Here is a 27,345-nt window from a genome sequence, read left to right on the forward strand (position 1 = left end):
GAAAAGAGAGACAAATTTAGAGGCCCTAATCTTTCTGATTCTAAATTTATTGCAGAACTACGGTAACCCAAACAGAATTGTGCTGTCTGAACCAGGACCGCCTGGTTTCACAAATAGGGTCAAATATTTCTTAGTGGGCTTGGTGGGGCAGTGTGGGCAACACGGTTCTTTCAACAAATATCGCTGACAAAACACATAGAAAAGAATGAAGTGGGACTTTACCTTCCAAAGTGGAAACAACAACAACAACAACAACAACAAAGAACAAAAACAAAAACAAAAAAACCCAAACAACAACAAGGCACTAATAATACTCAAAGGAAAAAGTCCTTGGCATATAACCGGGCAGTGATTTTTTGGGGACAATACCAAACGCATAGTGGAAACAGATACGTGAAAATAGATAAGTGCAGTCACATCAAAATTTTAAACGTTCATTTAAGGATGCAGTCAACACAAAGAAAAGGGAAGCCGTGGGGCGGCAGACACGTTTTGCTAGTCATGTGACAGGATTAACGTCCAGAACAGGAAGAACTTCTGCAGTTCCACAACGCAGCAGCCTAATCAATACTCGAGAAAAGGGCCCGGCAGACATTTCTCCAAAGAAAATACAGAACCCCTCCCCTCGTCCCCCGCCGCCCACGCAAGATGAAAAAAGATGCTCATTCTCACCAACACCAGGAAATGCAAATCAACGCCACCGTGAAACGCAACCTGTTCTGGTTTCATTTCTGCGGCCGTCATGAAACATCCGGACAAAAAGCAAATTAGAAAGAAGGTGGAGGGCTGGCTTCGGCTTACAGTTCCAGATTACAGACCACGGTTAGAGGGAAGCCGAGAGTAGGAGAGCTTAGGGCTATTGGCTGCGTGACATCACAGTCAACAGCAGAGAGCAAGGGATGCATGCCCGCTTGCTCCCTCGCTCGCCTACGCTCAACTCAGCTTCTCTACTCTTACACAGTTCAGGACGTCCTGCCTCAGGAACGATGCCTTCCACCACGTGGGCTGGGTCTTCCCACATCACTTAACTTAATAGTCATCCTCTCCTACCCCAGACATGCCCACAGGCCAACTTGAAGTAGACTATTACACATTGAGGTTTTCCCAGGTCATTCAAGGTTGCGTCAAACTGACAATGAAAGCTGACCATCACACTACCTTATAACCATAGGACGGCTACTATCACACACACACACACACACACACACACACACACACACACACACACACACACTGCATTCTGAATTCCTCAGGGGGCACAGTAGGATTGTGGGCTATAGACTAAAGGATACGACAACTAATTTCGACCCATGATCTGGACTTGGTTCCTTTTTCCTCCTTTGAGCCCAGGGCTTCATGCATGCCGGGCAAGCATTTCACCAACTAAACTACATCCCAGCCCCCTTGGTTTGATCTCGTTCCAGTAAAGGACAGTTTGGGCGGTTGGTGAATATGAATAAGGTGTCTGACTTGGATGGTAGTGGCGTAGCAATGCCGACGGCTTGGTTATCAGGTGGTGATGTCGTATTTTTACTTGAGAGAGAGCTGCTGCCTTTAGGGTTTGGTGGAATCACGCTGATAACATTTCCTCCAACAAGGAGGGGGAAAAAAAAATCAAGAACGAAGCCCAGTGGCACATGTATGAAAATGCCACACTGAAACCCGTGACTCTATATGCTAACCTCAGACGTTAGCTAAAAAATAAAATGAAGTTAAAAATATCCAGGAAGAGAATGGTGGCAGTGAGTATACATTTCAAAAAGGGATGGCTCAGAGCATGTGCTGGCCTTGCAGAGGGCTCCTGTCTGGTTCCCAGCACCTGCTGCTGGTGGCTCCCAGTCACTTGACCCACACTCCAGAGGCCCTGTGCTGACTGAGGTGCATGTCACCCCCGTACGTAGTTAGAAATAACAAAAGTAAATATTAAAGCAGATTAAAAACGTGTTAAAATGTTAGTAATCACCATACCTGGCTTAAGGACCTATGGTAGTTGTGTATTTCACTCTTGCAACTTTTCTGAACAGTTTTCCATGCTATTTCTAGCTTGTATGTGGTGTGTGGAGGGCATAGGTCTGCCCGTGTGCATGTATGTGTGCAAGTGTGTGTTTGTATGTAAGACAAGGTCTATCCACATAGTGGTGACAGTATTCCATCATCGAGGTGAATTCACAGGCCTAGCAGCAGGTAACGGGCTAGACATAAGATAAACATCTTATCTGTCATTGAGTTTGAAAACGGTAAGGTTTGAAATTTAAAGTAATATGTTGTTTGCTTAGATTTCCAGAATGACGTCAGCTTTTCAGCAAATAACTGTGTGGGGTTTTAGTGAATTAATGCACAACATTCTTGGACCTCATCACTTCCTGTAAGGTTAGCAAGGAGGACACTGTACTTGGGAACTCCTGTTCCTTCTCTGGACCACAGCCCGGAACTAATTCTGAGAGTCACCGCAGATCAATCCACACTTTGCCACACCAGACTTCAAAAAATGAAGGATATATAGAGAGAAGACCTGCCAACTGGAGCGGGCTGTTGCCGAGACCTGAGGAAGCTGTAGAACTCAGGGTGCCAACTGCAGGAAGGGCACTGTAGAATCAATGTGCTTCAACCAAGGCCACCAATATTTGCTTCCATTCAAGCCACAAGGCCCTGGGTCTCTCCTGCATGTGAACTGAAACCAAAGATGGCCGTCTTTTGGAGTGAGGGCGTGGGTGGACCTACCTCGGGAACAGAGTCAGAAAGTAAGCCTTAAGTGCAGCCCAGCACTTTCGTTTTCTGAGTATGTAGCACACAACTATGGTCCAGGCCCTGGAGAGTTAGAGGCAGGAGGATCACTATTTTGACCCTGGGCTCTATGATGACTCCCTGGTCTTCTATTCACAGTGAGCTGAAAGCTACAGGTGGTCACATGTCAGCTGTGCTGCCCAGCACATGGCTGTTAGCGCTGTTCAGGTCGGATGCCCTTGTGTAATTATATCACATAAACAATTCTTAAAAATAGATTAGAAACCGTAAGCACGGTCTCGCTGATTCTTTGGGGAAATTGCTCTCGGGCTACTGAATTCAACTTTCTGTATCCTGTAAGAAGTCTTAAGTCAGGTTGGGAAAATAGTTCATTCTCACCGACTTGAAAATTGTCATTGCCTATGGCCAAACCTTTACACCTTTCTTTTAAAGCAACAATGTACTACTGGACCCTAAAAATCAGCCAGTTGGTGGAAAACATCTTTCTAAGGTGGGAGCATGAAGAGACGGACAGTTAACTTACTATTGTGAGAAACCCGAGTATCATAAGTGGGAGAGGAACAAAACTGTCACTGCTCTTAAGGCAGAACGAAAGGTAAGTGACCCATGTGTGGATGTTGTTATTCTGTTTGCCTTAATTTGAAAGGAGTTTCCCAGTTTTAGAGGAGAAAGCCAGCCAGCTCTCTCCCTGTCTCTCAATGCCCCTTCCATTTCTTGGCTTCCCCTGTAACCCAGTCAGTTTTCAAGCCCCACTCTGCACACTGGTGAGCTGGATGACTCTGCTGCACCCTACAAAGTGGGTTCCATGTTTGCACTCTTCAAACCCTGCCCTGACCCCGGATTACCCCCAGACACAGATTCTCCACTCGTTCCCTACATCTTCCTCTACCTGCAGTGTTGCTGCCATGTCCACTTCTAGTCTCTCAGTCCAAGTTCTCAGCTTTTCAGGGATGTCTTCTCCCATGCAGCGCCCACTCCCCTGAAGTGGGCCTTTGCACACGGACATCTTATTGGGCATCTTCTTTTGTCACGGGTGTCCAGGCCCCACACTGAAACACCCTCTCCTCCTGGCCTTCCTCTCTTCTCCAGGTCTACGACTTCCTGTTTTCTCTGCTCACACCAATGTCACGAACTTCGTGTCCTTTACATCCATTCCGTCACATTCAGATGCTCCTTAGAGTTCCAGATTTGAACTCTTAACACAGTCTCTTTATACGTGTGTGTATGGTGTGTATGTGTATATGTGCAAGTGCCCGACACAGTGACGGCAGGTCAGAGCACAGCTGTCAGGAGTTGGTTCTCTAAGACTGTGTCACGCTCTCTGCCATGGCTTATACTCTAGGCTAACTGGTGCTGGAACTTCTGGTCAATCGATCCTCCTGTCTCTACCTCCCCCTCATTTTAGGAGAGCTGGGGTTACAGAGGTGTGCCTTTTAAAAAGTATGGGTTCTACGGATCAAGTCCAGGTCACCCAGCTTGCACACCAATTGCTTTTACACAGTGAGCCCTTTCACCAGCCAAAGTCCCACTTCTGATCCTGGTCCACCTCCCTTTCTGATGAATTGCCTCCTTCCTCCTCCTGCACCCTGGTTGAGAGTCTTCTAGTTAAGACTCTCTATCCTGCTTGTCACCTGCCATGTACAAGTGTCCTCTAAACAAGAACCCTCTCCCAGTTGCCTGTCCTGATCCTTTGACCTGCTAACTACTTTGGTTTGGGCTCTGAGGCTCCAGCTGCCATTTCCAGCTGTTTACAACTCCTCGCTATTATAAATGTTTCACTGGAAAATTGTAAGGAGAACTTTGTGTTTTCAGTAAAAATAACTCTTCGAACTGCTGGTCCATGTCTGCCTTTGTGTGTTTGTATTCTGATATTGATATTGCGCCTAATAATCTCAACTCAGTGCTCCAGTTCTAACGCAAACGGCCTTCTGACATCTTTTACAAATCGTCCTCCTCTTTTAAAACCCAGCTCTGTCATCACTACCCCCAGGAAGCCACCCCAAAACTCTCCAAAGCCAAATCAGTAAACAGATGCCTTTTGTCCCATTCAGACCTTAGCATGGTGTGCCCTTCGTCTGTCTGTCTTCCCACTGGTCCATGAGACATGGACAGTTCAAAGAGAGAAGAGGCTACCAGCCAAATCTAACAACAACTGTAAGTCAAATTTTTGTCTTGCCCCTAATGACTGCAGAAAACACAGAGCTCTCTAACTTGTCGAGCACCCAGTATTGTTCACAATGCAGAAGAGGTGGAACAATGAGAAGAAACCAGTCTTCTGGGCAGCAAAGTGTCCATACAGACCTTTCAAAGACCCTCCAAGCTCAGACACCCTGCTGCATCTCTTGGCACTGTGTTTTCGTCCCCTCAACTCTCACAGCCCACCTTCCTCCACTCTCCGCTGACAAAGCCCACATCCTTTCCCCTGTGGAAACAGGTCCACTCAGACAGGGGCTCAGCAGACTTTTCAGAACTGCATTCCATACCCCTTCCTAGACAAACGCACCGCCTTCCCACCTTGCCAGGGATTTACTGTCCTTACATTTATGTGAGGTCCACTCTGACTCGAGTTTCTCCCCAGAAATGATCCCCCTGTCTTGACAGCCACTGGTTTGTTTCCCCTCAAGGGTTTACTGAACCACAATAAGCTCTGGTTTCTCCTCTGGCCATGTCCAAGTTTTCCTATCTCCTTTCTCAACAAAACTCATCTTAACATTGCTCTACACTCTTCAATCCAAGCCAGGGCTCATCTCTACCACCCATTTCTCTGTCAAAGACAGAAGGACTCCCCATGGACACGCCCCCACCAGCAGCAGCAGCTCAGCCTATCGATCACGCCCTGCTTTCCGAAACGTGCACTTTCACTTGGCGTCTAGCATGTGGTACTCTCCTTCCCCCCATGGCTGCTGCTCCTCAGTCTCATTGGTTGGATCTTCCCAACCTCTGACCTCTAAATGTTGGATTGCCCCAGATCCTAATCCTCCAGTCCTCAAGCTCTCCCCACCTGTGGCTGTGCGTGCATGCGTGTGTGTGTGTGTGTGTGTGTGTGTGTGTGTGTGCGTGCATGAGGGCATGTCTGTCTTTCTGTGCACGTGTGCATGTGTGTCTGTCTGGGCTCTCATGCCTGCTACTTGCCTTTGTTCCACAGAAGTGTGCTAAGTCTACTTTACCCAAAGACCTTTGCATAAGTCTTGAAATCTGAGAAGCTTTTCTCCCAAGGCAACTGTAGGGACTGCCCTCATGCTGTGTTCACATCTCCTCTTGAAAGTTCCTTCAGTTAAGACCCAATCACTTCACCTAAGAGCAGCACCAACACCATCACTCCTGTGTTTGCTACACACACACACACACACACACACACACACACACACACACACACACGCCCCAACCGGCCACTGTATTACATTGTATACAACCCAATTACATAGCACGGAGTTTGTCTCTTTGTCTCTCTGTCCCCGTCTCAGTCTTATGAGGAAGCTTGGTTCCACGGAACTTCAACAAATCACCTTCTCACCTCCTCAAAGCCACGGTTCTCCCAGGTGTTGCCTGCACACTGCTGAGGTAGGGTTTTGCAGCTTAGCCTTACATCCTAACATCTGGCTCTGAAAGACTAAGTGATGGCTGTAATTCAGGAGCTCGGATCAGTGGCTACTGAGCTCTTCTCAGCAGAGCTCCCTTAGGCAACTTGGCTCCTCCTGGCTTTGGATTTGGTAGTCTTGTTCTTAGCCTCCCACTTCTTTCGGCGTTGACAGATTGCCCTGCCGTGCCTCTCTCTGTCAAGGTATCGTGCGTGCGTTTAAAATTCTGCCTCCTGTTTCATCTTAAGAGAAGCCACCATATTGTCTTAACACCACCAAGCCTTACGGAGTGCTTCCCTCAGTCCTTCCCTCTGTGGATATCTTTATCTTTTAAAAACCATGTCGAGCTTAGAAAAAGTTTGTTTCTCTAAGGGTCAAACACACAGGTCATTGGGGAGGGAGAAGAAAAGTTGATCCAAAACGGTTGAATGTTCCAGGCACGGGAATGAAATTGACCTCTCCTCAGGTTACTGGCGGGAACATACAAGGAGCAAACCTTGCATCTGTTTCCCATTGTACGCGCCTAAAGGGCACGGCACAGAGATTGGCCCGAGAGCAGGATGAAGGTGCCCAGGCTGCTTAGAGCCTGACCTCCATGGCAGTGCTGGACTTACCATTACTATCTCGTTCTGAGTGTGCCTTCTGGAGTTTAATTCAAAGAACTTACTTCTAACTAAAATTAAGGCAGAACTAACTCCTCTTTTGTCTTCTTCAACCTCCCAAGACACGAAGATTTTCGTCTTCTTCACAGACACAGAAGATAAGATTGCAGAGCTGGGTAGGACCTCTGCAAACGAGTTTTTTCTTTCTTTCTTTTGTTTAATCTGTTTTCCCTCTTTAGGCAGGTTAACTAAAGAAGAGCACCTATTAGCTATGGTTGAACCTCTCTGAAGCGAGACAGGAAAGGGCTAAGACCAGTCTGTTAGCCCCCTGCCTACCTTCCTTAGGTCAAAGTCCCAGCTGTTCTACGCAACCCAGCAGACACAACCTGCTGGCTAAAATCTGCCTATAAACATTCTCATTTGGTCCTCCAGTCTGGCTCATGTAAGAAAACATTTACTGATGCTAGTAAAATAAAGAAAACTTAGCCCAGAAGCGTGCTAGTGCACACCTTTAATCCCAGCACTCAGGTGACTGAGGCAGGTGGATCTCTGAGTTCGAGGATATCCTGGTCTACAGAGTGAGTTCCAGAACAGTCATGGCTACTCCTAGAACCCTGTCTCAATAAATAAATAAATAAATAAATAAATAAATAAATAAATAAATATTTAAAAACGCATAAAGCTTTTAACCAATATGTGTTTGAAAGAGTGAGGACCACCAGAAGAACCACCCATGGTCGTAAGAAACTACCTAGCAGTGCAGGCCAGGATCAGTAAGTATTCTTCCTTGCCGGGAGTTTGGGCATGAACTTGCCATGCACAACATTGGAACAAGACCAGAAAATGAGATAAAAAAATTCCAGTCTCTGACTCATCTGAAAGCAGAGACTTGGACATCTGAAAGCAGGTCCAAGAAAGTGGGACAGCAGTTAGAAACCTAGCTTAGGCACTGTCCCCCTGCATGGGGCTCTCGCTTAGTTTTATACATTTCGATTGGAGCCTTTCAGAAGAACTAAGTCCTCAAGTGAGGTCTGCTGGAGCAACACTTTGGAAGGTGTCACAAGACTTCCAGAGCGATGTTTCCTGGCTTCCTCCGCATATGCCAGTGCCCATTTTACAGGGGGATTTATGATCCTTCTCTCAGTAGAACCAGCCAAAGTTTTATAATCTTCATTAAAAACCAGCACCACGTGTAATAATATGAAACACTGACCTACACGGGGGGGGGGGGGGGGGACAAGTTATAGGTGCTTAGGGAAACATGGCAGTTTCCTGGCCTTGGCAAGGGGTAAATTTGCAGGCACCAGCACGGCAACTAACACAACCTTACTTTATTGCAAATTTATGTTCAACCAAAGTCCTAATTACTGTCTTTAAATTTTCAACTACCGCCAAGCCTTCTGACACTAAGCTCAAGATGGCTTAACTGGGCAACAGCACCCTTACAGCATTCAGAGGGGTGAGCAAGCTACAGCTGCTGAAACTCAGTGGAAGCTGAGGTTAAAGATGGAAAGAGGCTCTTCTTTTAGACTAGAAAATAGCTCATGGGAGTTGGAGATTATCCTCAATGGGGTGGGCCTTTAAAGCACCCTCTTGGGTAGGGAGCTCTTCTCAAGGCCCATTTCCCATAAAAGGGGGTCGATTCGGCTTTTCGGGGGTTCAAGGCTCATCTTGTCCTGCTCCTTCGGGGAAGCTGTTGTCAGCCCCGGAATGTCAGGTTCCAAGTCGGCTTCTCCCTTTGATGAAGTGCCCATGGCTCTGGCGACCTCCCCACATGCTACACTGGCCTTCGCAGCTTACCCTAACCCCACTAGCCCCACAACCCCTGACTTTCAAAGACCGGCTACAGATAGGCGGAGCTAGGCAGTCGTCCGGGCAGGGAAGACAAGGCTCTTTGGGCCGCGCGGCCCGCACAAAGCCGGGAGACAGGCGTCCGCCGCGGCAAGAGGCGCGCCCCTTTCCCGAGCCAGCCGGCGAAGCGCGCGCCCGCCCGGGCCCGAGCCCCGGGGAGCGCCATTCGCGGAGAAGCTTACGCCAGTCACCCGGCGTACGGCGCCCCAGCGGCCGGGGAGGTGCGCTGCCCCGCTCCCGTAAAGTTATTGTGAATGGGGAGCGGGTGACGTCAGCGCCGAATGTCAACAATGTAGCGATTGAGAGTGTGGGCGTTCCGGGAGAGCGCGAGCCGCACGGCGCAGCCAGCAGCCCCGCCGCCGCCTCAGCAGCAGCCCCGCGGCCGCGCACCGGGCTGCGGTCGCCCCTGCGCCCCGCTTCGCCCGCCGCCCCTCCCTCGCGGCCCGCCCCCCGTCGCCCCTGCCGCGCGCGCCGCTCCCCTCCCCCTTCCCGGACTCGGGGGGCTGCGAGCGAGCTGCCATGTGATGCGCATCCCCTCCGCCTGCTCTCGGTGACCCCAGGACCGCCCACCACGCCGGCGGCCGGGAGGGGGCTGCGGGCTGGGAAGACGCGGGCAGGACTAGCGCAGGAGGACGAAAGTTCCCGGGAAGGTGAGTGCCGGACCGGGCCGCGGGGCCGAGGCGACGCAGCGGGGCAAGTTTGCACGGGGGCAGGCAAGCGGGGCAGCGGGCGGCGTAGGGCCGCGGCGGGCAGCGAGTCCGGAGGGCGAGCGGCCGCTCCCCGCCCACGGCCGCCTTATGGCATTTTCTAGGAACGGGAAAGGGGTGGGAGCCGAGCGGAGGACGCGGCGGCGGGGTGCGCTCTCCCGCCTGCCTGTTTACGGCGGGCGAGGCGGCATTGTATTTTGCTCGCGTCGCCGGGTGTTTTGGAACAGCAGGGGGAGGAGGAGCCGAGGGTAATAAGTCAGTGGTGGGGCGGGAGGGCGGGTGGGGAGAGGAGCGTCGCCGGAGCCGCAGCAGCTGTCAGACCCACGGCCCTGCCTCCGGCCCCAGCCCGCGCTCCGGCCAGCCCGGGTGGCCCGGTCCCTCCCTGCCCACCACATTCGCGCGCGGCGGTTTCGCGAAGACTGCGGCTCTGCGGCTCTGCGCTCAGCTGTCAGCCGCCGCAGGGTGGCTCGGATGACCGCGCCGGGCGCTACAACAAGGCAGCCGGGCTCCTTGGGCGCAGACGCGCCAAGGGGAGCTCAAGGCTTCTGAGAGGGACACCTTGCAACCATCTTCTCCCCAAGGTCCTAGAACACACATCCACACCTGTACGCCAGTCTCTGAATCCCCAGGGCTCCACCCAAGAGTCGAGTTTAAGGAAGGGACAACTCGCTGCACCTTCCCGCACCCAGGCCCTCGCAGTTCGCTCATCCTTTGGGTGTTGGGGAGCCGAGCGGCAAGCAGAGGGCAGCGGGAGGCGCTCATGGACTACCCCAGGTGGCCCGTGAGAGAGGACTTGATCGAGCATCTATCTGGGCGACCTCGGGGTGGGCAAGGATTTGCAGGGACTTAGAGGAAGCCGGCTGGGTGGCACGTGTCTGAAGGGCCGCACACCCCAAGCACCCGGGGTCCTGCGTACATTGAGTCTCCCCAGCCTGCGCTTGCATACATACAAGTTTGGCAACTTGGGCGAAGTTCCTGCCAGGCTGCGGTCCGAGTGGTTTTATGTGTGACACAACAAGGTGCTCCTCGCATTACGCGGGTCCCGCCACTGCTGTCACTGTCTTCTGGGACGAGGAGGGCTGGAGCACCACCACCCTGAGTCCCAGCTGCGACTTGCAGCGGGCTCGTGGGCGGCCAGGCGACGCGTTCCTGGATTTTTCACCTTCACTGTCTAGTATCGTAGTCTTTCACTCTGTTAATTTCATCTGCTGAGTGTATTTAACTAAAAAGAGTAATTACTGTAGATAAAAATCCTTCCTAGCCTAGTGGGAACCTTGGCGAAGATGCTGCCTAATGAGATTTTTTTCCTTTTTTTTTTTTTTGCTTTTGTCTGTTTAAGAGTAAAATTAGAGATGTTACCTCTGATAATGGTTTTCTCAGATCATTAAAATGTAACATGTAGGAAACTGTCGCGCCGCTAAAGCACAGGCTGACTAGAAAAGCTAAGCTTGAACCGCCTTGTGCCACTCCTCTAGAAGAGATGGCTACTTCCGCAAGGCAGCGGGCGACTTGCTTAAAATGTGAGGTCATCCCATCCTGAACCTCCAGCGGCTTAACCAGCGGACCGCCCTTTTCATTCTTTCAGGTAATAAACGTGGTGGTGGTGGGGAAAAAAGACATCTTGTTAGAATTAGTCTTGCTAATTCACAGTGTTGCAGCCAAATGGCTCCAGTGAAAGATCTGTCAGTGTCCCCTATTGTATGTAATTCAGTTTTCCAGGAGCTTATAATCGCCACAAAACTTTGTACGGCTTCTGGCATTCTGTACTTTTAAACTATTGATCACCCACCTTGGCACTAATGGCTACTTTTGAAACCCAAAGTCGTTCCAATGAAGGTGGGCAGGTTCTAGAAATGAGCTCTGCAGCCATGAAATAGTTTGGCTGATATATGCATTTTGTATTTTTAAAGGCTCCAGGCTTTACCACATGGTGATCTCCATGTCTGAATAAATTCTCCTGATATTTCTCCATCCTTCAAGTGGGCTGAATCGTCAGTTTGCACAGACCTATTTTCCCCAGGTGTATGGTATCTAAGTCCTAGCTAGAGTGTAAGCACCCCTGTTAGTTCTTCTTCGTGCTTTGTGTGCTGTATACCAGACTCTTCTGTGGGGCAGGAGTGAGGCAGAAAGGGTTGGAGGGAATAAAATAGCCCCTAATTTACTTTCAGTGCTGCCAGTGTCTGGGAGGATGCCGCGTCTTCTCTTTCTATTGAATTATGCCCTTTGACTCAGAATCTTCAGACAATTCCCTTCCAGCCACTCACCTCTGGCTGCTGTGTGAGGGGCTTAATTATTTGCAAACTGCCTTGAAAATCCCAGGATGAAAGGCACTGAATAAGTGCAAAGTATTGTTATTCAGATATGGAATTTAATGATCCATTACAGTTCATCAGGAAAATGCACTTTGCCGTGATGGGAGGAAATGTCTCCACCTGATAGAGGGTAATAATAAGAGCTTAAAAGTAGGTTCAGATTACAGATGAGACAATTAACTCGAGCCATGTGCTCTTCAATTTGTTGCAATTCATTTTGTGATCAAAGTGAGTTACCGAGAGCCAGATGGTCAGGTTCATGTTCAAATCTCTCTCAGGCCAGCACTGCACTTCTGTGCCCACTGTCAGCACAGCCAATGGGACATAGTAATTCATTAGTGATTGTGAGCTCCATTCCTTAGGATCTGTAATGGAGACTCCCGTGATGCCAACAGAAGGGCCCAGGCCAATCCATTTTGTTGGGCGCAGTTTAATTTCACTTGGATTAGCCCTTGCTTAGCATCTCTGGTATGGATCCAGTCTTAACAAGGAAGAAAGGGACCCTTGGTCTCGGAAGCCCTGCTATGGAACCACACAGCTCTGGGTTTTAAACCTCAGATTTCAGGAACATAGTGTCTGGTTTGCTTCCAAGGCTGGCCAGTGCTTAGGTAAATGAGCACCTTGCTGTTTCTCCGGAGGGGGAGTAGGGTGGTGGGGTGCAGTGAAGAACAGCCCCAGAGGTCAGGACCATCTGCACACTGCCCTGCCCTCTTCTGCTCAGACATCTCACACCTGCTTTAAAATTATGTCTTTGCCTTCCCAAGATCTTACATCATAAACAAAGAAAGGGGCCTCATTCCCACTTTCCACTGCGTCCCTCACACTGCGCATCTGGTCCTGATGAGGAGAGGGCATAGTATAGGAGTGGGGGGCAGCCACTTCTAAGCCCTTGTCTGCTGTTGCCAGGCAGGGTTGAGTGTGAATGCAGGCTTTGTGCTGCCAGGTCCCTCGCCTGTTTCCAGATTGTCCTGTGGACTCCCCTCTTCTAAAGTGTTGCTGAGAATGCCTGTCAGAACTTGGGCTGGGTCAGGGAGATGACTCCGTGGATAAAGGCACTAGGCTGCCAGGTCTGACTAGCTTTGAGTTTGGAGAGTACCAATTTCTGAAAGTTGTACTGTGTGTGTGAGTGTGCGTGTGCGTGTGCGTGTGCGTGTGTGTGTGTGTGTGTGTGTAAGTTAAATAAACAAACACCATTTTAAAAGCTGCAGGTGGCCAATACCGAGTGCTACTTAGTACACTAAAACATCTTGCCGTTTAATGTTTTCAGACTTACCAATTCTCTGAAGCCTGATACATAGTGAATAATTTGTACACTTGGGCCAAAGGAGCCGCACAATGGTCAAGAAACCAGAAAGGCTTGTGGACAATGAAGGTTCAAATTAACATCTCATTAAGGAATTGCTACCTTCCTTTTTTAGTGGGAAATTCTATCTGAAAGGCTAGGTACTTAGTTCCTTGGGCACAATGTTGCTCTGCAGCTAGATAACCCATTGTTTGTGAACTACCCAGTTTCTTTTCATTGTTGCTGACCAAAGTAGGGTAACTTCTTGAGAAATCTGATTAAAACAATAGGTTTGGTTTACTGATTGTTCATGCTTTGCTAGATCGTACTGAGTTCTTTACCTCAGTGTGTCTCACTGACTACTAGAGCAACTTGTGAAGTAGGTGTGGTGCTGGTTCTTGAGAATTGGCAGGTTCCGGTCTGAACTTGAGAATGTCTGCTTGTTCAGAGTGTTTAGCCTGATGCGAGTGGCCCACACCGTGCTAAGAGTAGCTATGAATGCAGCTCTATACAAAACCGTGCATTCACTTAAAACCTTAAGAACGTTTTTTTTTTAGAACTCCATTGTGAGGTTCTCAACAGTGTCCCGCGTCATGTTGGAATGTCAAAGGGTTGGATTTGCCTCTAGGTTGTTTTCCCATCTGCAATACACAATCCTGCCCCAAGTCAATGATTGGATTGAGGTGTGGCAAGATCTGCAGCCCAGAGAGAACACAACCTCAGCCCCCAAGTACATGGAGCAGGGAACAGTACAAGATGTAACGTGTTTGTCAACTTCTGCAGTTTAGGCAGCAAGCCCTCTCTGGGCTTCTCTGGGCTCTGCTTTCTATCTGGGCATTACACAGACACCAGTGACATCAGGCTGTCCCAGAGGCACTCAAAGTTCAGAAGTCAGCACTGATGGCAAACACTGGGTTGTCTGTGAGGGAGCTTTCGGCAGAGCTGGAATGGCATTAGGAAAAGCAGTACCAGTCATGGTCCCGAAAGAGAAAACTGTCTTATCAATGACAATACACGACAGTGTATTTAATACATATTAAAATTCTATGCAAATATCTACAAAAAATTGGAAGCAATGTGAACTAAACATTTTATAAACTCAGCAAGGTTGCTCCAAATGTAACTCGCTCATTTTACTTTTTCATGTTCAGTTTAGTCCAGAAAATATTTAACAGACAAGTTGTTTGTCAAGATTTTCCTTCAAGATTTTAAAAAAAAATTACTTTTTTCCCTTTCCTGGTCAATTCAGGTGTGAGTCTCCCTAAAGCTGAAAGTTAACCTTATAGTCAACATGCTGCTCCCTTAAAGAGGGACACAGTCTCGGAGTCTTTATCCCACTGCCTTTTCAAGGGCTGCCTCATTCCTAAAGAGTATGTAGCTTGATCCCAAGAGTGGCCCCACTTCAGAACTCGAGCAAACTTGTCTTTGTCTTTCCTTGAGCTTTTTTTTTTCCACCAAAATAATGAATGTCCCCAATCAGAAGGCATTTCACGTACTAGTTCATTCTAGTCTTTGGAATTACAGCCAAGATGCCTCTCGGTCTTCCCCAGTGACTTCATAATCGCAGCTTTCCCAGAATATTCCCCTGGTTCACATCTCTTTTGTTCCTTAGCCTGACCATGAATTGTCTTTTGGTTTCAAGATGTGTCATTTTCCTCCTGTCTGTCTGTTTTCTTCCTGAGGGCTTCAGGACACATGGCCGCTGTACAGAGAGCCATTGCTCCTGGCCAGCTCCCTTTCTTCTAGTCCTTCCTGGGCCTGCAGCTGATAAAGGCACACTTCGGTCCATTTCAGAAGAAGGCCTTCATATGTTTAAGTCCCCATCACTGTGGTCTCTGTCCCCCACACCTTCTCCTCTCTTCCCTGTCACTAGGCAGAGACTTCAGAAGTTTGCTGGGGACCCTGCAGCGTCTAACCTGTGGACCTTCTCCGACTCCAATGGTGACTTTCATTCCACCAGCAAATGATGTGTGCTCACTAACTTTGCAAGCGTTCCAGGAGCCATAGATTCCCCCACCTCTTTGGTTTGTCAAGACAGGGTTTCTCTGTGTAGTTCTGGTTGTCCCGGAACTCATTCAGAAGACCAGGCCGTCCTCAAACTCAGAGATCCTCTTGCCTCTTTTTTCCCAAGTGCTGGTATGAAATGAGTGTGCCTAGAAGCCATAGATGGTTGGCAGTTTTAATTTTCATCCCAGACAGCACTATGTATGGACGCTATCAAGTAAGTCATGTGAACAGACACTGTAATCTTTAAAGGCAAATGTCACGTGCATTCATCCCAGACAAGTAGTGTGTATCTCTTACTATGGCTGGTGGCCCAGTCTTGGCCTTGGCCCTTAAGAAGTACACGATGTAGTTGGAAGGATTTCTAGTTGGTACAGAGAGCTTATTTTAACTTGTGTAAGGGGAGGCATATCATCCTCCACAGGCTACAGAGTGGGGATTTGACCTGGTCAGTTGGTTAGGGATGCACTCCATCCCTAGGTATGAGTTTTAAACCAGGCCATTTTAAAATTTGGGGCTTTCTGTTTCCCTCCAACCTCCTAATCCTATTAATTCACAACTATCTTTGGCCCTTTGGAGTATTGTGTAACCCACGATATAACCCCCAGGGCCATTTTGGCAAATGCTAGTCTTGTCTACAGAGTCCAGAATTGATTTATTTGCCACTGCCTTTAGAACTGGATGAAAACAGAATTGCTAATTGCCCAAAGTACACTCATGTTCATACTTGGGAAAAAAGTACAAGATAACATTCAAGTTAACATTGTTACTTTGAGCACTTTAACATCCTCTGACAATATTCGAATGGCCAGAAACCACATTGGACATTTCTGGTGGTCAAATGTCATGTGTTAGACCTATGCATAGACGGTGAGTGAAAATGTGAGTCTAGCCTCTAAGAAGCTCCACCTTTCCAGATCAGTGGAGAAAGGGGTGGGGAGAGTAGGATTTGCAGCCAAGAATGATTCTGGACCTTTCTTGGAAGCTTAACTTAAAAGGAGTGGTAGTATTTAAGACAGGTCAATTAGAATGCATGCTAAAGCACCCCTGGGTTTTCCCTGTATCTGTGTTGCTTGCACGAACTCAATCATCCTAATAGCCGGGAGCAGTCCTAGACGCAGCAGGGAGTGACTGGGAAAGCAGGGACTGGATGGGAGATGTCTGAGGTAAGCAGGGGCCACTATACTTTGTGTCCCCCTCTCCACTTCTTCATCTGCAGTGGGACCTCCCGTTGCTGATATCAGGAGTGGGCGTTTTGGCAACTCACTGTGAAATGCTGGCTGGCTGTTTACTTGACATCTGTCTAAAAGATAAACTTGAAAAACAGTTTCTCTGGGAAACTGACTTGGATGTGTATCTCTCCAGCCAGTCTCGTGATTCACTTTCTAATAACTGCGCTCCTCAGATCTTACTTAGTAAGCATGTAAAGATCAGCGAGTAAAGGTGATAACACGGAAAGCAAAAGACGAAGAGGTGGCCCATGGATCCCGTTTCTCCATCCTCAGGGTTTATCTCTGTCCCTCACACTCCGGTGGGCCCTCTTGATAGGTGAAGAATTTGCCATTTGAGGTTTTTTGGTGAGGGAAGGGGGGAAAAATTAAAAGCAATGATTCCTTTAATCCCGGGAACACTCTACCCTGGAGGAAGAATGGCATTCACGGACCAATTCCATTAGCGTTCCTAATTGGGGACGTTAGCAAGCAGTGACAGAGAAAGTAGTAACCTTTGTCCTCATTCTAGGCAGTTTCAGGAAGAGATTATCTTGCCAGATTAGCGTGTTGCAACTTTGAGCTGGAGATCTGAATGGGTTTGAAGGACTCTGCTTGGCAAGCGTCCCACTTACCTGGGGTTTGCGAGGGTCATGGCTCCGAGCGCTTACTCAGCTCCTCTCTGCCTGGGGCTGGACACCAAGTTGACACTTCAGTCGAGAGGCATTCTTGGGGCTGCCTGAATGTTAAGTGCATGGGGAAGGCTCAGTTTGGGAAATAATAAAGCGTATGAATGTACTGTGCTCGTCTCTTTTAGCAATGAGTTCAAAATTTGGAGATCGCTAAATGCGGAGACACTCAGTGTGTCAGTGTTGGAGGTTTTAAGTGATTAAAAAAATCAGGCAGATGAGTGCATGAAGATTTCTATGCAAACAATGATGAGCTTAAATTAAAGCTGCTGATTTAGTGTGAGAATTACTTGCATTGATTTGTGGAATATCTATATGGGTTCAAGATTCCATATTATGCAAATGAGCAAACCCTGAAGAGTCAAACTGAAGGGAAAAAAAAAAGAAATTATCTGTGAAAGATATTATTACCATTCAGTGAGAGGGAAATGTAGACACATTTCAAATTAACCCTTCCTTTGCTCACATCCCCTGGGATGAGTAGCTAGCACTGGGTATAGCAGTCCTTATGAGAATTGTAAGGAAGCTAGGCAGGCAGGCTGCCCTCAGTTCCCAGAATCCCCTTGCAGCCAACTCCATGTCGCACTCTGTTACCTTTTGGCCACCTGGTGTGATAGCCAGTTCCTGCCCTTTTGACCTCAACCCAATACCCGAAAAGGATTATATAAATAGAGTTTTATGAGGAAATCTCTACCCCAGCACACCCGGTGCATTACTCTTTTGACATGTCAGCATTTGAGCAGAAGACAGGCAAAGAAGTATGCAGGAGAGGAAGCCTGGAACGTTCCACCATGGTGGCCTGCTGACAGAGTTCCATGGTGAGCAAGGGGGTCTCCTCACGAGCCTAGTACTGGCAGGAAGTGGAGACAGGCCTATCAGAGGGCACAAGCCACAGTAAAATGAAGGTGTAAAACACAGCTGATTTTTCGTGATAAATTGGGAGTTTCACCTGTGAGGTGCTGTACATGTGACATTTAAACCAATCTTCAAGGGGGAAACAACATGGCCAAGGATTTGGGATTTTTTTTTTTTGGGGGGGCAGTTAATGGCAAACATCCTCTGACGTTAACCTTGAATTTGTGAGTATTATGGTGTGGGGAAGCCATGTATCCAACCTCTTCCACTATCCTATCCTATCCTCTCCCCTCACCACAGTTTCATTGATAAAATTGGGCTGAGGAACTGATTTCAGAATTAGTTTGACCTCTCCTGTTAGTACAGTAATGCGATCTGGACACGGAGAGAGGCAGATGGGTTAAGGGAGCAATCTTTGTTTTAGATAAAGTCCTTGCCTGGTAAACAGCTCCTGGGAGGGGGGTTGGGGGGGGGCTGAAGTTAGAGCTGCTTTCTACCCCTCCAGCAACCATGCTATGTTGAGTTGGTGGCGCCATCTAGTGCCAGCCTGTGGAACTGTGCTGGACTCGGTCTTACGTAGCTGGGTGTGGAGTGGTTTTTCTGTAACAGGGTAGTCCAGTGGAGAGTACGCTGTAGTTCCTGAGTATAAATATACCTCATGGCAACCTTCACCCAGACTCCTCAGTTCTCAGCATCCTTCTCTTCCTTTTTCCAACTCCTGCTGAGTCTTCCTCACCCCTTTCCTCCTCCTATCTCTCCTCTCCCTCCTCCTCTCCCTCCCTTCCCCTTTTCTCAACCTCCTCTTCCTAGTCACCAGCTTTTCTCTTCTTTGTTCTCTTCCTTCCTTCATCCTCTTCCTCCTGGGACTCAGATCGTTCCAGACGCTTCCTATCCGTACCAGTAGATAACTATCAATGCCTTTCTTTCCCCTTTGTGCAGAAGTCTCTTGGAACACTTGGGCCTTCCTTCTCTGCTAATTAGACATTTTCCCAGACTCAGCCGCTTGGGCGTGGGGGTTGGGGGCTGTCTTCATTATTTTGGTGCTGTCGTTGCCTGCGGTAGTGTTTCCCCGCCTGTAAGCGGCACAACCTGGAATGCTCCTTAAAGGCTGGAGTGTAGCATGGACTGTCCCCACCGTGCTCCCTCATGGACAAGTTGCACTCGCCTTTGGGGGAAATGCATTCTCTGTTCCAAACACCAGACCTTCCACGTGGACTTTGGGATTCTGTGTTGAGTGAGAGAGCAGAACTGAGGGCATGTAGGTCAGAGTCTGGCATGGGATGGCCATGTAAAGGCGCCACGGGGCCTGAGTTAGTGTCTGAGTTTCAGTCTCCCCCATTTAACACTTCAATTCCCACATATGTTGAACACCTCATCTGTGGCTTTGAGTGCAAGTCTCTTCCGAAAAACAGGAACCGTGCTTTGGTTACCAGTTCTTGTGGTCGATACGGCAGGCTATTTTGATTTGTCAGAGGAGAGGAAAAGCAGTTAAATCTAGTTAAAATTAAAGCCAGTTAAAATTAACCGGCTCAAGAGATTTGAATGCAGCTGTTCCACACATTGAAACACGGAGAGTGAGTTGTTTTGTTTTTTGTGTTTTTGTTTTTTTTTTTTTTTATTACCACTACTGATTATTATTGGTCGTAACTTCTTTTTGAGCCAGGGTGTAGACTCTCTGCATGTTTTGGTCTGACAGAGGAAAATAATAAGCGGGTGGTGGCGGGGGCGGTGGGGGGGCGGCAGAGAGTCTTGTGTGTCCCAGTTTTGTTTCGCCCCACAGTGTACCTCTGAATGCCAGTATTGAGCAGTCAGCAGTTCCCACCAGCGGCTTGCTGACTCATGTGCCCCGGGGCCGTGGGGCTCCCTGGGCCGCTCTGCAGTGCTCAGGGCCAGCGTGGCCTGGGAGGGATGGGAGGTCACTGTCTGTGGGTCTGTGATCACTTCGAACTGATGGGCAGTCTTCTTCCCTCTACCCACCACAGCCTCTGGCGGGGCGGGCAGGGAAGCAGGCGCTGAAGTCTGCCTGCCTTTGCAGAAGCAGCGTAGGACACAATAGCGTTTATCTGGGAAAATAAGACTTTCACTTTATTGTTTTGGGAACCTTCAAACCCAGACACATGGGTAAGGAGAGGTCCTGCTGTTAACTACTTAGCCCCCCCCCCCAAGGACTTCATGAAATTGGAAGTGGGGCTTCCTTGGCATTGCAGAGACCTGGCCCACATCTCTGTGGGCAGCAGAAACAGGAGGCGGGGCAGTAAGGGGGTGTGACTAGCAGGCCAGTCCCTTGGTGACCACAGCCTTTGTTTGCATCTGTTGCTGGCTCTTGATGTAAAAACAAAAACAAAGCGTCTAGCCCTGGGTCAGGATGATGCCACCTGACTTAGCTGACTCCCTTTGCTGGTTTTGTTTACATAGCTCGGTTTGGGTATTTCATCGGAAAGTGTGAAATGCTGTTTTTCTGAGGTAGCTACCCAAACTTCCTTTTGTGGACGGGAGTTGATCAGATCATCCTAGACTCCCAGAGGATGATGCAAACGAGCTGAGCTGTCACAGGAAAAAGCCTTGCAGGGGCTGAAACAGAGCCTCTTGGTACCCCGGAGAAGTTTCCTGAGGGCTCTCTGACCAGTAATAAAGAGAAAGCCACAGTGACTGAAGCATATGCTGATGGACATTCTCGGTTTCCACCGATAAGGGGTGACTCATCAGTATCAATAGAATTGTGACTTCTAATAATAACACAGTGTGAGCCCTTCAAAACATGTGGTTTTAGCCCCTGCTCTCAGTGAAAGGTTGGAAAATGTTAGTTTGAGTTCCCCCCCACCCCCCTCCCGACCTCTTTATGTCACTGGAGTATGAAATCGTGTTTTTGTAGGTGTGATGGTGACCCCATTGTTTTTTTTGTCTCACTGTTTTTAGTTTCATTATGACTAAGAAACCAAAGTGGATTATTTCATCGCTCAGAAATCTGTGCACTAAGCGTTGCCTCTGGGGCTGTGTTTTGAGGGAAATGTGGCTGAAGAGCAGATCCTCCCAGAAGGCAGAAAGGAAAAAACTGAACAGACCACAGGCCGCCAGGATCTGGGCACCTCCTACACAGTCTATTGTGAAGGGCTGTGGGCTTGCTGAGTAGCCCGATTGCCCTGTGAGTCACCGTCAAAGGATTCCAGCAAGGGGGTTCACAGAAAATGAGAGTCAGCCATGGCGGAGAGGAAGCACGCCGCCAGCTTCCACAGCCAGGGCTGCTGCTGTCCTGCGCACCAGCCTGCTCCAGTCTATCCATGGGGCCTTCTTTCTCCTGCTAGTTCGGTTGGTTTTCCCTGCGGGCCCTTCTGTTAGTAGCGCTTTGCCGAGAAGACTCTGCAGTTAGAACAAGGGGATCTCGAGGCTCAGGAGGAGCTTGCCTGTTCACATCGCTGACACTGTTTTGCTCTCTAACCATTTCCCCCTTTGTCCTGAGCTGCTGAGCAGGCCTTCACACCTTCTCTGCCTGGTCAGGGAGGAAAGGAATCCTTCAGACAGCACTCGCTATAGGGTTTTATAAAGAGAGGAAGAAAGGAGGGAAGGATAAAAGGATAAGGAGTAAATAAATACATCATTTGCAGCAGGATTATATAACTGAATGAATGTGTGAATGTATGAATGGATGGATGTGTGCATGTGAGGTAGGTGTGACTGGGGTGCTCCTGGGGACTGTCTCTCCTACAGTACCTGCTCTCAGCCACTGAGCATCTCACAGAAGGATCTTGGCTTGTTTGTTTGTTTTTGTTTTTATTTTATTGAGTGCAGTTTTATGCCAGTCAGTCTTGCCTCCTGGAAACTTCTTTTACAATGGATCTGTTGTCTTACACCTTCTCGTTGGTACTTTGGGGTTTAATGGGATGCTTCTCTGTTGCTGTCTGCTCCTTTTATTCCTGGCGCTTCTCTAGATTGCAGGCTAACAGGAGGGCCACTCAGGGAAAGAGGGAGGGAGTGAATGAACGGGCTCCTTGGGTCTCCAGTTTTAATCCCCACCTGCCGTGTTTCTCTGCCCACAGAAAAAAACACAGACTCCTCAGCCTGATATTTAAAGCTCTTCGAACCTGTTTCCTACCCCGAGACTTCAGGTGTATTTTTATTTTGCACGGCTTCCCAGTTGTGAGTTATATTTCGGTTCTGAAATTTTTAAAATTTATTCTGGAACTGCATTTTGAACAAATCTGCACTGACACACTGCAGGCCCCGCTCTTCTTGCAGGGCTCTGTTAAGCAGAACTCTTGTGTCCACGGCAGGCTATCTAGAGACAGGTTGCGGTTGGTGTTGAAGATGACACATCTGCTTCCACAACCACCGTGTGTGCCCAGGGGCCAGAGTGAACAGCAGAGATCAGTGTGGTGGGAGCTGGACAAAGAGAGAGGACAGCGAGAACTGAAAGGAAGGACCACTCTAAAGAGTGGACTCTGAAGAGTCTTCAAGATGGCGTGGGGTTTGCTGAAGGGAACAGTTCCTGTTGGCCTTTATGCTTACAGTGTCAGGGTCACCACCTTGCTAGTCCATGTTAACAGCATCCTGTCCGTCCCTCCTCCCCTCCTTAAGAAAAGGACTCGTTCCGTAGCCCTGGCTTGGTTGGAACTTGCTAAGGAGATTAACTTGGTCTAGAAGGTACAGAGTTCTTCCTGCTTCTGCCTCCTGAGTAGTGGATTAAAGACATGGTCCACCATGCCCAGCAAGCCTTTTTCTTGACTGTTCACAAATTAGACCTCCTTAGAATACAGCACTTAGAAAGGCATGGGGGATTCTAATTCTAGTCCTAGGCAATTATTTTTCTTTTTTTTTTATTTTAGTTTTTTATTTATTTTGTTTTATGATTTCTCAAGACAGGGTTTCTCTGTGTAGCCTTGGCTGTCCTGGAACTGGCTCTGTAGACCAGGCTGGCTTCAAACCCAGATATCCACCTACCTTTGCCTCCCTAGTGCTGGGATAAAAGGCATGCCACTACTGCTTGGCTGGTAATTCTTATAGTAATACAAAAAGTTAAAGACATACATGGAGCCTTTCAGCATTATCATTTGAAAAAAAAAAGCTGAATGCTCACCAGAATGAGAAGACAAACCCAAAATGGTAGATGATATTGGTGGCCTGTGTATTGGATGGGCCTACCATATGTAGAAAGCAGACACATGAATCAATAAGAAAAACACAGATAATCTGATCTCATTTCACAAAATAAGAAAGCTAATGACTAGCAAATGCATCAAGAGAATCTAGGCCTTACTAACAGTCAAGCACATGCAAATTAAAGACACAATAGCATATCACTACGTGCTGTCTGGATTGGCAGACCTTTAAGAATCAGATGATACCATGTGTTGGTGGGGGTCTTGAATGTGGTTGGTAAGAGTATAGCTCGGCACAATTATGCTGGAGAAGTTTGTATTCCCCCAATCAAGTTCAACAGGCAAATAATTTAGGACTCAGCAGTCTCGCTTTGAATGTACCGTCAAGAAAAACTCTTAACCTGCGTGCCTCAGGAAGCATTGACAGACATGCTGAGTAAACCTTCTCACAAAACTAAGATCAGGCTGGGTCAATACATTTCGCTCTGTCTGTGTTTTGGATTCTGTTTGGAGAGGGGAATGAGCTGGTGGTATGGGAGAGTGTGGAGAAACAGCATTGCCCTGTGGTAGCAGCAAGGGGCAGACTGTGACTTTGCTCCTCCTTCCTTAAGCTCAGGAAAATGTAGGTCAGGAAAATGGCAGCCCCTCGTCCGGTGGGATGATGGAGCAGTTTGTGCTGTGCTGAGGCCTGAGGTCTCTGTGTTTACCGAGCCCAATAGAATGCAGGAGAGAGTGAGTCTCAGGAACACACTGTACAATGGAAAGAAGAAGATGAAGAAGAATGTGTGCAGTGGGAGTTTATCCATGGCGAGTTCACAAGCACGGGAAGCCGAACACATAGACGCACACAGCGGGCAACAGTATAACAGGAATCAACATTGTCATCAGTGTACACACACACACACACACACACACACACACACACACACTCATAGATACACTCACACACACACTCTCAGATACACATACACAAACACATTCATACACACTCATGCACACACACACTCATTCACACTCTCAGATACACGTACTCAAACGTACATTCACATACTCATGAACACACATACCCTCAGACACACACTCAAACACACATACACATTCATAGATACACTTACATACACACTCATGCACACACATACTCACACACACATACTCATAGATTAACACACACACTCAGATACACATATACAAACACACATTCATACACACTCATGCACACACACATACTCATAGATAGATTAACACACACACTCAGATACACATATACAAACACACATTCATACACACTCATGCACACACACACTCATTCACACACACACACACACACTCTCAGACATACACATTCATACATACACACACATTCATTCACACTCTCAGATACACATACTCAAACACATTTACACACATTCATACACACTCATGCACACACACTCACACACATACACGCACTCTCAGACACACACACACACCCCAGAGGTGATAGAAGGCCAGGCTGCAGTGCAGAGTGGTCTTATCAAGGATGGTTTTTTTTTTTTTTTTTTGGTTCTTTTTTTTTCCGGAGCTGGGGACCGAACCCAGGGCCTTGCGCTTCCTAGGTAAGTGCTCTACCACTGAGCTAAATCCCCAGCCCCAAGGATGTTATTTTTTAAATGCATATATTTTTGTATACGTGTAACTCTTTAGATAATAAAAATGTTGAAGTATTTGAGCATTGTTATTTTCCGAAATTAGTTCAGTCTGGTCTGTTATTTAAAACTTAATACAAGGCAGTTGCCAAATCCTGAACATCAGATGAGATGAGATGAGATGACATCAGCAGGGGTGACTGTAACTCTTACATTTGGGTTATGAAAATTGATTCAGGTACAGATTGGGGACATACCTATGGCTCCTCCCACAGCCCCAGAGAGTATCAGTGGAACCTGGCCTTCACTTAGGTCACATCCCCTTGGGGCCACATTAAGAGTTCTGTCCCACTTAGACGAGAGTCCCAGATCCTGTTGTCCGCCATCAGTGTTACCTGGAGCTCCCAGATGTGCTACCTCAGCCCTACAGTCTACACTCGATCTCCATGGTGATCACGGCTTTGTTAGCACTGGAGAGACCGAATGTGTCTAGGATCCCTACTAACTCTTAATGCTTTTATTTATTAAGCCACATATGTAACTGAAAATACCGGTTCCCATGGCGACAGTATCATTTTAGTATTAGTGCTGCTGAGTTACTTCTGTGCGGATTTCTTCCCTTCCCCCACGTAAAGTTAGGTTGCTTGTGTCTCTGGGCAGCCGTTGGAATGCATGGATGTTATAGCTCTGACTGGAGAGGGGAGATTTGGGGTCTGCGTATTTTATAATAGATATCCAAATACTTCCTATTTGTCGGGTTGTAGAGTGGGCAGATAAAGTATTTATCTGTTCCCTTTCAGAGGACCATCTTCCCTTAAATACTTCTCCAGCTCTCCTTCGGACTGACGAAGTTCAGGTGGAAACCATGACTCACTGACGCTTTCCCCTCTGTGGGATTAGTCACTCACTCCCTTGGTGCTCACGGCCACGCTTAAGCTCAACGTGACAGTCATAAAATTCCAAAATAAAAAGTTTCTTAAATGACTTACAAACACATCTCAAGTGTGCTCCACTGTCTGGCAAACGCAGAGGTGATGTCTCAGGCGTGCGGCATTACCAGGGGCTGTTTGTTTAAACCCATCGCCACGTCTGTCTTATACCTTGGAAGTTGGCTCAGATAATGTTCTGTGTATGCATGGGGATGAGACAAGGTAGATAAAGGGGATTTTGTAGGGTGGGAAGGAGGCGCAGACATTTTAATAACCTCCACAAAGTGTAATTATGTTTTAAGATCATTTTAGTTGAGATGTTTTCCCATACAATGTATTTTGATCATGTTGTGCCCTCCCCCCAATTCCTCCCAGATCCATCCCACCTCCCTACCCACCCTAATCTATGTTCTTTCTTGGTCCTAAGAAACAGAAGTCAAAACCAAGAAACACGCATATAACACAAATCCAGAAAAATGAAAATCAAGTAAATAAGAAAAAGACCAAGAAGATTTAAAAAAAAATGCCCTAACAAAGCAAAATGAGACAAAAGTCTACAAAAAATCCACCATTGTGATGAGCTGTCCATCTATGCCTAGAGCTAGAGTCTGTCTTGTGGCGTAGTTAATATACCCAGTGAGACTCCATTGGAGAAAACTGGTTTTCCTCTTTGCCAGTAGGTATCAGTTGCAGATAGGTTCTTAGTTGGAGGCGGGAGCCCATGTCCACTTCCCCCTCTCAGGGCTGGGATCCTGTCTGGCTTGAAGTTATGCAGGTCCTGTGCACGGTGCACGGTTTCTGAAGTTGACATGTGTGTCAGCCCTGTTGTGTCGGGAAGACACAGTTTCCTTGGATTCATCCATCCCCTCTGGCCCTTCCGTTCAATTTCCAGCACGGTTCTCTTCCTTTTTCGATGACTGAATTTAAAGAATATCTAAATTTTGTGGGTAGAGAGGGAGGGCCTGGGGATACAGGTGATCAGACACCTTGTATAGGTGTATGAAATTGTCGAAGAATACATCTTTTCTTTTAAATCCCTAAAAATCTGATTTCTACATTAACAAGATTCTTCAGTCCTGATTTCTAAATTTGACCACAGCCTGCCGTTACAAGATGGAAGGCTGGACTTGGTCAGAGTCCATGCTTGTTCACTCCGTACGCAGCGCTCAAGGCTGAGTGCCCCAGCAGGAACATACAGGAACAAACGCAATTCCAGTTGCCATGGGGTTTGTAGCTTTATGGCTGCCTAGGCCTCCTTGACTCCGATACGAGTTTATAATTTAGGAATCTATTTTTGGGAACTACAGCATCTTACTAGATTTTAGACAGCTAAGTCACATTGAATATTGGGCAGCCTTATGACATAAGGCTTGAAATTGACAGATGTTAGCAAGATAGTCACTTGAAGTATGGTCTGTGGCCTTACTGGACAAGGACACCATGCCTATCAGTAGTGGCAAGTTAAACTAATTACAGAGAATGTGACATTAACCTAGGACATTCCCTTTCCAACTATGTACTTGTACTTGCTGGTACAGGTCCCGTGTTGGAGGTGATGTCTCTATTGTGGTTGTAGACACTGGAGATACTGGGTACAGTTTGGATCACATTTTTAATGTTCATTGGCAATTGTTTTTAAGAGTTCTAAGTTCTGGTAAGAACTTTAACTGTCTTATTTTTTTAATATAGAACGAGAGCGCCCTGAGAGGTTTAAAAAAATAGTTTTCAAGTCACATTTGAAGAGCAGGTGTTCTCTTCCACAATTTACAGTGCAGGTGCATTTTAATTTAGCTGTTTAAAGGGACGAAACAAATTATCCAAGTCGAGCAAAGAGCACTCTCAAAAGCTGACCTGTATCTAGTCCC

The 27,345-nt window shown here is 47.6% G+C and overlaps 1 protein-coding gene and 1 long non-coding RNA gene across 16 annotated transcripts in view; one reads left to right on the forward strand and one right to left on the reverse strand.

Moving 5' to 3' along the window:
* Positions 1-10,899, reverse strand: part of LOC120102849 (uncharacterized) — a 30,554-nt gene extending 19,655 nt beyond the window's left edge. The window contains exon 1 of one of the 9 annotated variants that reach the window (XR_015620753.1): positions 10,434-10,899. This is a non-coding gene — a long non-coding RNA (uncharacterized LOC120102849). Of the gene's footprint in view, positions 1-672; positions 960-3,634; positions 3,838-10,433 lie in introns of those variants that run through there. The other 8 variants (XR_015620756.1, XR_015620751.1, XR_015620755.1 and 5 more) reach the window with 8 other exon arrangements.
* The window catches only part of Bach2 (BACH transcriptional regulator 2), a 349,677-nt gene continuing 331,421 nt past the window's right edge, over positions 9,090-27,345 (forward strand). For 3 of the 7 annotated variants that reach the window (XR_015619682.1, XR_015619681.1, XR_015619683.1), the window contains exon 1: positions 9,090-9,426. The gene's annotated coding sequence lies outside the window, so the exon portion shown is untranslated. 7 annotated transcript variants of the gene reach the window in all.

This window comes from Rattus norvegicus, chromosome 5 (genome assembly GCF_021556685.1).
Source record: "Rattus norvegicus strain SHRSP/BbbUtx chromosome 5, alternate assembly SHRSP_T2T, whole genome shotgun sequence".
In the NCBI taxonomy this organism is placed as follows: Eukaryota; Metazoa; Chordata; class Mammalia; order Rodentia; family Muridae; genus Rattus; species Rattus norvegicus.